This window comes from Vicia villosa, linkage group LG1 (genome assembly GCF_029867415.1).
Source record: "Vicia villosa cultivar HV-30 ecotype Madison, WI linkage group LG1, Vvil1.0, whole genome shotgun sequence".
Lineage (NCBI taxonomy): Eukaryota > Viridiplantae > Streptophyta > Magnoliopsida > Fabales > Fabaceae > Vicia > Vicia villosa.
Genome location: NC_081180.1, coordinates 102,200,417 through 102,214,406, shown reverse-complemented (window position 1 = coordinate 102,214,406; position 13,990 = coordinate 102,200,417).

The window sequence follows — 13,990 nt, the reverse complement described above, 5'->3', positions numbered from 1 at the left end:
GTTTCATAAAATGGAACTTATACACATGCAACGCCATGCAACTAAGCTAAAAACACAACAACGATTAAGACCGTAGTCACTACATTGAGACTTGAATCAATCTAAAAAATGGAACACCGTCCACATTGTTATTATATACATTCACTTAACATGTTCATTAGCTAAAACTTGGTTACTGAGGAGCCTGTTTTCTGCTTTCAAAGTAGCAATCTCCATGTTCAGTTCAAAGTTTGCATCCCTCGCATTTTGAAGTTCTTCCGATAGTATTTGGACGTTATAGTAGTTGTAATCACGAATCCTTCTACCTGTTGCGCAAAGCAAACGACGCATTAACAGCACCGCAACATCTTCCTTCGCGTCATAGTCGGTCTTCGCAAAACGGCCAACTGAAACCATAGATTTGGAAAACAAAGGACTACACAAACAAGCATGATACCTTAAAAATTGGAAACCATGTTCAACCTTGACTTCGTGTAGATTGTATACCGGTACAAGGATTCTCATACGGTTGCAAACTACCTCTACCTGTTTTTGTATGCTATTTTGTAGAACGATATCCTCCGCGTCTGTCTCCTCGGCCAAGTTCGACAAAACCGTAGCTTGTAATACAAATAAAAAAGGTTCATAAAGGTTAATAAAGGCCATACATAGTTACATATCATGGTTATCGTTTAATATTATAAGCAACGTATATATACTACATAACATAAGGTTGTATTGTATCAACTTACACGACAGATCTTGAGAAGGCTGAACTTTGTCGTCTGCATACGAACACTCTTCAGATTCGCACGAGTTGATGTTGTGATGTTGTTCATAGACACGACCTACTTGTTTGCAATATTCCGTGTATGCCCTTTCAGCTTGCTCAAGGCTGTAATATTTGCCATGTGCGTTGTTACTCCATTTGTTAACTTGAGCAAAACATTCAGGCCACGACAAATATATACCTGGGTTACGACCTTCAAAAACTACGTATACTTTCTCCATTATCACCCAGGTCACAGTAGATCCCTTGTCTGTTTTGAGTGGATGAAGTTTACCAGCTTTCAAGTTTAAGTAGATGAAGTTGAGTAAATGAGAGCAATAACTGAGGTAGGGTGGTAGTAGTTGGCCATGGGTTAATTACTTGAGCGGTTGAGTATGGTAGTAATTGATATGATAGTTTAATATTGAGGAATGACATTATTACACCCAAATTTGACAATTACACACTATTTTGATACGGTTTGCTTTTTTATTTTATTTAATAGTTATTATAGCATTATTTGAATAACATGAAACTATGAATAATAATATGAATAAAATTAAATAAATAAAGTTTTGTACTCTTTTGTATTAATGAATAATATGTCACAAAATAAGTATAGTTAGATTGAAAAATATATGTTAGTAATTAAGTAATACTAATTAATCATAATATAAGCATAAAATATGGATCTAAAAATAAAAGCCATTTTAGAGAGTTGACCCCCCTAAAACGGTCCTAAATTGGAAGACCCAATTGAGATTAATTTTGATATATATAAAATCAGTGACGGAGTCCGATATTTTGTGAGAGCAATATATTCATGTAGTGTAATAAAAGAGTTTTTATTTTCTAAGCTTAAATATACATCATACGTATATTAAATATATATCATACATATATTTTATTATGAGATTTAATTTTGAAAAATATTTAATAATTTTGTAATTTTTATTTGTATAATTTTCTCAATGTTATTATAAACAAAATTATTTATCTATCCATCTCTTTTTATATATAAATATAAATAATAATGATATGAATAGTTGTTTGTTTGCCATCTTTGATGATAATGTTGTAATGTTAAAATAAAAATATACAACATAATCTTATTTTTGAAAATTTAATTAAGAATTATTTTAAATTTAAGCATAAAACCAACTTGTCTCTAATTTAGTAGGACATATATGATTTTTATAATAAAAAACTTACTATCATTTATAATGAAACCTTAAATAATTATTCATATACCATGTGAATTCATATTTATAACAAAAATACTTTTTTGATTAGTTAATGCGTTATTCAATTTTAATTAAATATTTCTTATCAATGGTTAAATAATTAGTGAGCATTGCTATTTCTTACGATAAACTTCTAAACAAAACGCAAGAATACATGTGGCAAACTATTACTAAGAGCATGATTATCGGTAAAATTACAAGGTTTCTACACAGTTTTTTATGCTACCGTGTCAGGAGTTATTGGATAATTGAATGGAATCAAGGTTCTTTAGTTTAACAAAGTTGTTACAGTAAAGAACGCTTCTACACTTCCTTTTCAATTATTTTCTTCTTTTTCTTTTAAATTTTTATTAAAAGTGTCCAAATTAATCCAAATGTCAATATATTATATAATTTAGTAGGACTCATTTTAAAGTTTTTGAAGAAGCATATGGATATTTGAAAAATATAGTTGAGTTGTTTAAAAAATTGGAAAAAGTGAAATAATATAAAAAATTATGTAGGACCCATTTAAAGAACTCATATGAGTATAATTGGTGTGGATGCTCTAATAGATGTGGCAGTAAAATATTGATAACAAAACATGGGTTGGATGGTTATATGTCAGTAAGAAACATGGGTGGATGGTTTTTAAAATGGATCATCCAATTACATGAAGACACCTCATTTTCTTCACTTTCTTGCAAGTTTTTCTTCGTAAGTTTTAGTATTTTCCATATATATATATATATAGCACTCATATATTTTTTAGAAAACATAGTGGGTGCAAATTAGGGAGAGAGTTTCAGTGCACCTAGCTCCATCCCTGTATAAAACTGAAAAAGACACCCGTGAATGAACAATTTTATTCCAATACTACATGTCGACCTCACTGCATTGACTGTTTCACTATATTGAGTGTTGCAGTAGTTATATTATTCTTTTGAATGAACAACTCAACTGCACCTGTTTGAAACTGTTCCCTAACCGTGTGTGTATAAATGTCAAGCCAGCTGAGTGTTTCATTTTATATCTGCGAAGGTTTGCTGAAGAAGGAGAAATGAATCACGGAAGCAGGTAATAAGTTATAAAATAGTTTGGTTGTTTGTTATACAAATGTTTTTGAAATGCATCTGTTGTAATATGTTACATATTGCAGTTCAAATGAATCATCAGATGATGGTGGAGCTGATGGATACTACTGGGAGGAAACCATTACATCAGGCTACACTGCAAGCCGAAATGTTCTTGTAAGTATATACATGTTATTCAATATGCTGCTTCCATGTTTCATTAACACTAACTCAGGTGTTGTAATCATATATTCTGCAGCATATTCCAAGGAGAGTCTGTAGGTCCTGTAGCTTTTTCTCTTCAATGATAGAATTGTGTGATTATGATACAGGACTTACACATGATTGCATCATCCAGAGTGAAACTCTTGACGGTGTAGAGTATCTGTATATAGGGGAGGGGTGGTACCAATTTGCAAGGAAGAAAGTATTCAGGAGAGGTGATCGGGTAGGTTTTACCGTTTCACTGGTTCCTAATAGGTTGTACGTGAAATTGTTGAATCGTTGAAGGTGACATGTTTCGCGGTGTAAAATCAAAAGGCTGGAAAACTTAATGTTTATGGGTCGCCGTATCTAAGTATGTAATAATGTGAACTGTAGTGTTATGTAGCAGTCACAATAGTCGTGTTATATGTAACGCAAATCCGCGTTGTGTCGCGGCGGCGGCCAGTGCTGGGTGTTGGTTTTGACGTTGTCGTGATCCCAAATGTGTTTTATGTTCTTAAATATTAGTGATGAATGAGCAATATTTTATTTTGTGTATTGGAGCATTGATTTTTACTTTGTTGAATAGCATATTGAATTGTTTTTACTTTGTTTTGTTTAAACTATTTTTTATAAAAAGAATTTTAACACATAAATGTATAACTATAAAAATATAAATACTTTAGCTATTTTAAGTTTAATATTTAAGTTATAAGTTGGATTTAAAATTTTTATTATTATTATTATTTAACTTTAAATCTGAATCGTAAAAGATAGAGATATTTAACTTATATTTTAATATTTATAAATTTTTACATTTAAGTTATATTTTTAATTTTTTTATTCTTTATAAATTATTTGTATAAATTTATTTATATTTATTTTTATATATTCGGACATTATATTATCATTAATATTTTCTTTTATTATTATGATTACCTAAATATTACATCTTTATATATTATTTATATAATTATTATTAATAGTTGTGGATGAATATTATATTATTATTATGATTATTATATTTATTTTTAATATAGGGTTAAATTAGTAAAAGCCAAAATTAGGGTTTCTTATAAACTCCCTATGTTAAGAGTAAATTTTCAAAATTAAAAAAATATTAAGAACTAAAATTTATACTAAAAAAACAAATAAATATTAAACGTTATACAATTATAATAATGACAAAATTAAAATAATAATTATTACATATAATTACTATGTATAACTCCTATAATAATTTGTAATTAAAATTGATAAAAGTTAGAATAAAAGTTTGTACGAATTATATTATTTTTACAAATTAAATCAATTTTATATAAAGAATTTTAACTATACTATGCTTTATATTTCCAACCTTTATGTTACTTTTGTAGAATACTTATTTTACTAAGCCCAAAATTCCAGTTTGCATGTGTTAACCCTTGCCACATACGTCCACTAAAATGAAAATGGTTAGAGCTCCATCCCATGCAAAATCAACACTACAAAGTTTAACCACTGCATAATAGTAGACATGCAGTAATATTCATACAATCATAAAAGAGCAGCAGCTCTAAAGTTCAAAATACACCATTAGACCATTACACATATAGTTCACACATGAAGTCTTCAACAACATTTATAATACTCCAACAAAATCTAACTGAAACTGATTAGACTATTAACCAAACTGAACCAACAACGTCACTTGCGACCCACCAAGTATGAACCAAAACAACCACCTGCTGCACGGATACATTATCGACCCAGAATTATCATCTCTCCACACAGACCAATATCCTTGTGGCTGGAGGGTATCTGATGCAGAAAGACAAAACATCACCTACTCTCAGATCACGGTCTTTTGCAAAGCGGTACCAATCACGGCAAAGATACTTTTCCACCTCATCGTCCCGTCCCCCCATTTCACACTGGTAGGTTTCTCCCGTGTCGGTGTCAAAAAGTTCAATCGTATCCTGGGGGGCGGACAAACAGGTCCTTATCACATGTCTTGGAATTTGCTGCACATATTCAATTTAATGAAATCATTTACCGTCAAATAACAGAACTAATCAATATCATTATAATTTGTCAATATGCAACTTACAAGCACATTATTCCTGACAGTCTTAGTCTTCCCCGGCTTCACCACTAGCTCCCAGGTGATCTCTTTACTTTCAAACTCAGTGTTTTCCTCCCTTTCTTCATCACTATATTCACATTACACGCAACATAGTCAACTTAAAGTTAACACACTTTATAATAAAACAACCACTTTGGTTAACATGATGTGATAATAATCGTGAGTCGTGACCTCAAAATACCATCAGTACACCGTAAGAATAGTGACTAATAAAACAGCTTACCATGTCGTATCTGCAACAGCACGTTGAGTATCATCCTTAGCAGTTTTGCTTGTTTCAACATCATCTTTACTTCCTTCACCACCCGATCCCAGCACTTCCTCCTTACCCGGTTCCTTGTCTTCAACATCATCTTTACTTTCTTCACCACCCGATCCCAGCACTTCCTCCTTACCCGGTTCCTTGTCTTCAACATCATCTTTACTTCCTTCACCACCCGATCCCAGCACTTCCTCCTTACCCGGTTCCTTGTCTTCAACTTCATCTTTACTTCCTTCACCACCCGATCCCAGCACTTCCTCCTTACCCGGTTCCTTGTCTTCAACTTCATCTTTACTTCCTTCACCACCCGATCCCAGCACTTCCTCCTTACCCGGTTCCTTGTCTTCAACTTCATCTTTACTTCCTTCTCCACCCGATCCCAGCACTTCCTCCTTACCCGGTTCCTTGTCTTCAACTTCATTTGTACTTTCCACATAACACATTCCCAGCATCTCCAAACAATATTCTTCATATGACAACGTTTTCCTGGTCTCTTTTGTTCGCATAAATCGGTCGGCCTCATAATGCAGATAACCGTTGTACAACCTTTCCCTGACGTCTTCGTCAAAGTGTAGCTTCTTCAGATTTCGAGATCTGCATAAAATAACACATGTAACAAACATTATTTATACACCATGCATATTCCAGTTAATAACAATTGTGTTTATCTCTACCTCTTCCATTAAATAAAATCTTACAGCTTTCTTTATATATCATGATCAAGAAAAAGACAGTACTTACTTATCATGACACATGCAGATATCATGAACAATAAATCTGAATCGAAAACACGACCACTACATGCTGTACTCAGCAAAACTTTTGCATAAGTAGCAACATAGTCATAATCAGTCAATACTCAATGTATATATTGGAACAACAGAACCACCACATTTATATAATGCTTAATAGTATACCTTGCCGCCTCGGGTGACATTGATAAATGAGTAGGAAAAGGGATTTCCTTATCTGCTTCAAGTTCTTCATTACTTCCCGCCTCACCAGATTGCAGCACAATCCCACAAAATTCTTCATAAGATATGGTTTTTCTGATCTTATTTGTTCTTAGCTCCCGCTCTTCCTCGTGATCAACATAGTTGTCGTACATCTTTCGAAGTTCATGCTCTTCGAAATGTCGTCCATTGTGGGTTTCAGATCTGCATAAAACATAAACTTTCAAGACACATAAGATATACACCATGCATGCCGGTAGAAATGTGTTCGGCCTCTCTGTAAGTCTACCATAAATGGGTAACACAGCGATTCTTTACGGTTCAGAAGCGGTTTCATGAGGGAACATGGTACAATATGAAATTAACACAAAGGGAGTATTAAACATGGTACGCTTACCCAGAAAGTCTTTGTCTTTTATCTCCATTAGCCATTTTCAGCCGTGAGACCGCCGGTGATGGAGGCTGTGTTGATGGGGTGTGGTGTGGGGTTACTGTTGAAGAAGCAGCTCCTCTCACTAGGAAACTAAAGAGACGTTGCTATTCCTCTTTCAATCTTCCGTTTATTTTGGCTACTAAAAGTCTAAAAGCGTATAAATGAGTTAGTCTCTACACGTGTTGACACTATTTTTTATTGTTTAAAATGTTTTATGGTGGCATATATTTTAAAATCCATTAAAATTTAAAATTACAATTTGATTTGGAAATGTGTAATAAAATAAGAGAAAAAGGGTGATGCTCCTGTCAACCAATCACACCCCATGCATCTAATTATACCACACTTTTATTTTGAAAAAGTTTTAATGATATGGTAGATTGTTTGCTTTCTATTGGATGACAGTGTAAAACTAATTTACACTGTCAATGCATATCCATTAAACCCTAAAATCAAAAGAGTGTATTTAAGGAATATTGTGTTTGCTAGTATGTTGTAAACAAGATTAAAAATATTGATAAATTTTTAAAAGTGAATGTGAAAACATTTATTATTATATAAAAAAATAAATACATTAATAATTATTCAACAAATGTTTAAATGTAAAAGAGATCAAGTAAGAATAAAATTATTTACTATATTTTTATATATAATATAAATATTGAATTTAAAATAAAAGAGATCAAGTCAAAGAATAAAATTGTTTTAAAAAATTAATTTATGAAATGATTATTTTATGTTTCATAAAAAATAATAAATAAATAGTAAATATATATCTTTATTATTATTTTTATTAATAATTTTATAAATATAAATAAGGTGTTGATTTAAATATTTATTAGGCTAATATTATTATCCAAAAATTATAATAAATAATAACAATTAAAATCAAATAAATATAAATATTTAATTGAGTTTCTTTTTTTAATAAGTAGCATTTCTACACATAACATGTAAAATTGAGGTAAAACGAGACAATAACAAAAACTAAAAGAAAACACATTTTATTTAAAATTTGAGAATCATTTTGCATATTTGTTTCAGATTAGAGAGAAAAAATAATCGTGGCCACATATAGAAAAATATATTTAATTTGTTAAAAACAACCTGTTCTTATGGCGGATCTTCTGTTAATTGACAAATCAAATAAACCAGAGTAGCTTCCTCGTCAATTTGTTTATTTAGAAACCATAGTTTGTTGTTACCGAGCCAAGCTATTTCAGTTAAATATTTGTTGAAAACAGTTTATGTCACAATTTTATTTTCACAATTCTAAAATTCAACAAACGCATTGAGAATTATCGATGACAAACAATCATCAAAGATAAAGAAAGCATTCTTAAAACATTCGGAATTGCGATTCAACCATAGAGTCAATGTCATTGACTACCAAACAAACAAACTGCAGTTGATGTAAACATATATACTTCAAAACAAGTCTTGTATCAACTAAAAATAACTACCAAAAAACCAACATTGTAATTGTACCATATATAATACAAAAAACTAATAATGTTTGAGATTAAAGCTCCTTAAAAAACAGGCCACCACAACCAAACAAGACTAAGGATTTCTCAACGTAACGTAGAGACGTCTCGGTGGCGATGTTATTGTGAAGAACAAAATGTCTCCGGTTCCAAGATTCCTGTTTTTCGCAAACTGATACCATCCTTGCCCCATGAATTTTTCCTTTTTCAACAGTTTCTTCCTCTTCCTTTTGCAGCCAATTTCAACATAATAGTTCTTGCGAGTGTCTTCATCTATAAGTTCTATAGATCTCTGGTTCCAAAACAGGTAGTGTTTGGTAACACAGCGAGGGAAATGCTGCATGAAAAACAAAATCCAAGCTAACTCACTTAAAACTATTTCAAATCATAATTCAAACAATAGTTATAACCAGTCTACGACATTACCAGGACATTCTTCTGCGCACTTTGACCGTCTTTCACCACTCGTTCCCAACAGTAATCATCCGGGTATTCCTCGTCACCTGATTCATCACTTTCCGAACCAGAGCTGTGAACATCCACATTTGGATCTCTCAGTTCTTTCCGAACTCGCATCTGAACAGCAGTTAATCTTTCAAATAGTCCATCATATGATTCATCAGAGGTATCGTCTCTGCAAAATTATAGAGTACAACATTAACTAATTACTTAAAAAACGGGAAACTGCATTACATTAAAACATGATACTTACGGGTTCACACCATTTACTTCCACAACGTCTCCAACGACGCTTTCACCATTTGCTTGCCCAACAACAAATTCAGAAGAGCTGTACACAAAACCCTAATAAACTTACCATCCACATAATATCCCAAAATACAAACCTAACGCATATTTAAAATTTTAAATACCGTAAATCTAAATCAACTGTTCCAAACAAATGTAGATTATAAAAAAAAATGCAAAATAACAGAGTTTCCTTCAATGGGCCGATTACAGATCAAAACATAACAATGTACTGGAACTGGATAACTACAACAACACATACATTTTTGAAAAAGAAACAACAATCAAAAAATGGGTACCAAACATCTACCATGCAAAACGAAATATAAACATTTCCTTCAATGGGACTACAGATCAAAATATAACAGTTGTACTGGATAACTACAATAACACCTACATTTTTGAAAAACAGACAACAACCAAAAAAATGGGTACCAAACATCCACCATGCAAAACGAAATATAAACATTCACTACTTCCGATCAACGTCAACACCTACACGTACCTCTTATCCTCTACTATCGGCACAGGGGTAGACATAGTAGGGCTGGAGAAACCGGATTTCAAACCTCCTTTGCGAACGGACGGACGGAGAGCCTCTGCAACTTCTGCAACTTCTATTTGAGGATAAATGCAAAAAGTTCTATTTGTAGGCCCAATATGTTCCTAAAAAGTTTTTAAAAACTGTTGGGATTCTTTAATATATATATATATATATATATATATGTATATATATATATATATATATATATATATATATATATATATATATATATATATATATATATATATATATATATCAGTTAAAAGGTACTCCACTGACAGTGTAAAATAATTTTACACTGTCATCCAATAGAAAATGATAAAGGTGTCATGTCATTTAGTTTTTTTTTAAATAAAAAAATCTTTAATTAGATACATGGGTGGTGATTGGTTGACATTGTAAAAGTATTTTACACTGTCAGTGCATCACCCCTTTTCTCTCTCTATCTATCTCTCTATCTATCTCTCTATCTCTCTCTCTCTCTATATATATATATATATATATATATATATATATATATATATATATATGTGTGTGTGTGTGTGTATATAAGCCTTCTATATATTTTATATTGTTAACAAACCTAATTTAAAACAAAAATATTTTATATTATTGAATTTATAAAAACTTTAAAATAAATTTATATATAACTTTCTTATGAAACAATTATAATGGATGAATAAATAACTTTTTTATGACCGTCATCGGTTCATCTATAACACGCTTCACACAAAGTTGACAATCGTCAGTTGAATCTTTTACATGGTTATCACATAGTTGACCGTCATCGGTTGAATCCCTGACATGTTCCACACATATTCGGACCTCATCAGTTCATCTGTAACATGCTTCACGCATAGTTAACCGTAATCAGTTCATCTGTTACACGCTTCGCACATAGTTGACCGTCATCAGTTGAATCCCTGACATGGTTGACACATAGTATACACATATTATTGATAAAAAATATTCTCATATTTTTGTATAATAATCAATGACATATATTTGAACATATTATTTTATATGTCATCAATAAATATGTGTATACTGTATTTCATTTTATTAGCGATAAAATATTATATGTCCCATAATATATTTAAACAATAATAATAATAATAATAATAATAATAATAATAATAATAATAATAATAATAATAACTAATAATTGATAAATATTATATTTAAACAACTCACCACGTTTCAATTAACCACCTACTCCCAAAAATTGATGATAACTAACCATTTCTTTAATGATTACCCCCACTAATTTACACACAAAGAAAATTTTGGTCAAATTTTTTTCTATTCTTAAATTTAAATACTTAATAATAATTAAATTAAAATAGTATTACATCCCACTAACTCATTATTATTTATCAATAAAAATAAAAACTATTAACTATTAGTCAAAACGTCCCACTAACTCAATTCACGATCCAACCTCTATTTATATTAATTACTATTAATGATTTAAGAAAATTTTATTAAATTAAAATATTTACCATCGTCAGTCCACACTCCCTAAAAATGAAATAAATCCCACTAAACCATTAACTCCACTTCCTAAATAAAATGATACGTATTCTATCATTAATTAATTATAAAAAATAATGCTTTTCTAAAAAAAACTTCCTCAAAATTTAACTTCTCATTATCTCATAAAACTATATCAATTTATATTTCTTTTAAGCTGGTTCTCTTTCCCCTTCTTCATATTAATTCTCATTTTTAAGGTTTGGTAAAAAATTTGTAAGAATAGGAAATATAATTGTAAAGAGATGGAGGTTAGAAAATATTGTTGTAATATTATTTTGTTAATTGATTTTTGTTATTCAATATTATAGTAATGGAGGTAAAGGTTTTTTAATTTTATTTTGTTGATGTACGTACATTACACGAAAATTTAGTTACAAAATATTATACATGTAAGTTTTAAAAAATAAACAAAATAAAAGAAAAAGAAAATAGAAAAGTACTATATGTTATTAATAGTATGTTTTTTTAAAAGTTAAATAAATAAAAATAAAGAAAGGGATGGATATATAAATGGCTTGCATAAATATATTGTCATGCTGTCACAGTTGATGGATAATTAAGAAAAAATAGGGTTGGCTGGATATGTAAAAAATATAGTTGAGTTGTTTAAAATTTTTGAAAGTGTAATATAAATATAATGTGTAAAATTGAGTAGGACCCATCTAAATACTCATATTTAGAGACTATGGTACATATATAGTATATAAATCAAAATGAAGTGGGGGCATAGGCCTACAGTGTTGCAAACGTGGCTCCGTCCCAATGGTAAAATGTCTTGAAAACCTTCTGTTAGATAATTGTGAGAATATAGTTTTTGAGAAAATATATTTATGGCATTATTTTGAAGATTTAGAATTGTAAAAGTTAAAGAATTTGAAAGGATGTTTTGGGGTTCCAATTAAGAGGAGTAAATGAGATCATCGAGGATTGGAAGCTGGTAGGGTATTGGTAGTTGTGGATATTAAATTTACTTCATCTATACCATTTATAGTTACCACTACACTACTTACTCTTAAAACTTGCATTTGCTGCTGAAACGTAAAGGTGGAAAAATAACATAAGTTCTTCTGTAATCTCTCCAATCTTTTCATCTGTTCATACAATGGCATCTGCAAGGTAAGTTTTAGATCATATGTTAGTATTATTTGTTTGCATGCTCTGTTTAACAAATAATCTTTAACATGGTGTGTTGATTCCAAAACTTCTTTTTGCAGATCTTTTTTTACAGACCACAGTGAAGGGAAAAACGATGAGGAGGCCAGAAGCAAATCACCAGATTGGTCATTGTTGTAGGTTCTGAAACTTTGATCACTTAACTCACACACATAGCTTTTGAAAGTGTAGATTTTATTTATATGTTATTGCAATCATCGGTTATAATTTATATGTTATGATGTAAGCTGATTTATATTTCCTTGCAAAATTTATTTTAGTCGGGATGTAGTGTCTGTTGGTTATGACATTGTTGGAAGTAGGACCTGTCGTTCATCATATTGCTTATGGAAGAGGGAGGTTAAAGATGCGCAGATTGCTCGAAGTAACCTTCTTGTAAGTTAGTTGCTAAAACCATAAACATGTACATATATGAATTTAGTTTATTTTATATTAAGCGTAAACATAAAAACTAACATTGGTTGAGATGTAAACGTGCAGCAAATCCCGCAGGAAGTTGTTATGACTGGCTGTCTTCAGCGAGTGAGGTATATCGACATTGTCGATGGCATAACCGGTGACACCTATCAGTCTGAAGTGCATACTTTTGAGAGGGGAGGCCACACTGAGAAGTATTTAGGTGGCGGCTGGAACAGGTTTGCAAGGAATCTGGGGCTATGCAATGGAGACTTGGTGGGATTCAGCATCAAGTATCCTCCTGCTGAAGAAATCGTTGTCACAGTTTTGAACATTGAACACAGGGGATGGTAAGGCCAGATTTTGTGGGGTTTGTTGAAGTTACTATGTATTTTGATGATGTTTTGAAGGTTGTTGCATGTATTTTGAAATATTGTGGTACTATTATTTCCAAGACTTCTATTTTGTTTAAGAATTAGCTATGCAAGTTGAACATTGGTTGTGTGTTAATTATCTATAGCATTTATATTCCCTATTGCAGTAGTTATATTATATATTGAAATGCTTATATTTATGTTAAATATATGTTGCAAATTTTGGCATATCTGCCCATGTTTGGTTTCTCATGTTTCTGGGGATTGGGATATATATGTCGTTCAGCTTTTCCCATGCAAACTATGTCGTTTTCGAAAAAGGACAAATGCTACAGAAAATACAATTGTTCACACATAGCCACCTCTGCTGGTCCCACCACCCCATTCTTTCCAATACTTTAATCAAAAATAGCATAATATATTGATTTCTTGAGCATTACTTAAAGTAGTACCAGTACTACTAGTAGTACATTATTTTTTCTGCAAAAAATCTACTTTACTGACACAGTTGATATTCACCTTTTGCTTCATTTAATATAGCTTTTTTTTTCACACGTGGACAACACATTCCTTTCCTTCATCCATCTTGACCCATTTGTGCAATAGTAGGCGGTAAAAACTAAATATTCTATGCATTCATTTTACCGCCTAATTAAAATATGGCGCCTTTAAATACACTCCCTCCAAAAAAAACCAAGTGCTGTAACATGAT